A 606-nucleotide genomic window follows, 5' to 3' on the forward strand; every position below is an offset into this window, starting at 1 on the left:
GGCAGGCTGAAAGCTGGTTTCTAGGGTTTTGTTTAGCTTCTTATTTGCAACATAGTACATTGTTGCTTAGAGTTGCAACTCAGAGGCCGGCAACGTTGGAGTCTGCAGTCACTGAAGCAAGGAAGCCTCATGTTCGCTTCCAGCTGCCTGGCTGCCGGCCGCCATCTTGGCTGACAGTTAATTTGCATAAGGATATGCTGATTAGCCAATGGGAAGGGTAGCGGTCGTACGCCAATTACCATGTTTCTCTTTTATTAGTGTAGATTATGATAAATAGGAAGCAGCCTAAATGTCCAGCAACAGGAGAAAATGATGAATTATGTTATATTTAGAAAACAGAGTATCTACACTAATAAAAGAGAAACATGGTAATTAGCGTACGACCGCTACCCTTTTCATTGGCTAATCAGTGAGTATATGCAAATTAACTGACAACCAAGATGGCGGCTAATTTGCATATGTCGGTTCCAAGCCACAGACTGAGGCTTTAGGCCTGGGTCAGGGAGGAGCCAGCCAGTGAACTTCCGCGGAGGTGGCGGCAGCGACTGCGGCGGGAGCTGGGGGTGCCCTGGCCCAGGCCTAAAACCTCGGCCTGAGGCTTTAGGC

This window comes from Myotis brandtii, unplaced genomic scaffold (genome assembly GCF_000412655.1).
Source record: "Myotis brandtii unplaced genomic scaffold, ASM41265v1 scaffold513, whole genome shotgun sequence".
NCBI classification, from domain to species: Eukaryota; Metazoa; Chordata; class Mammalia; order Chiroptera; family Vespertilionidae; genus Myotis; species Myotis brandtii.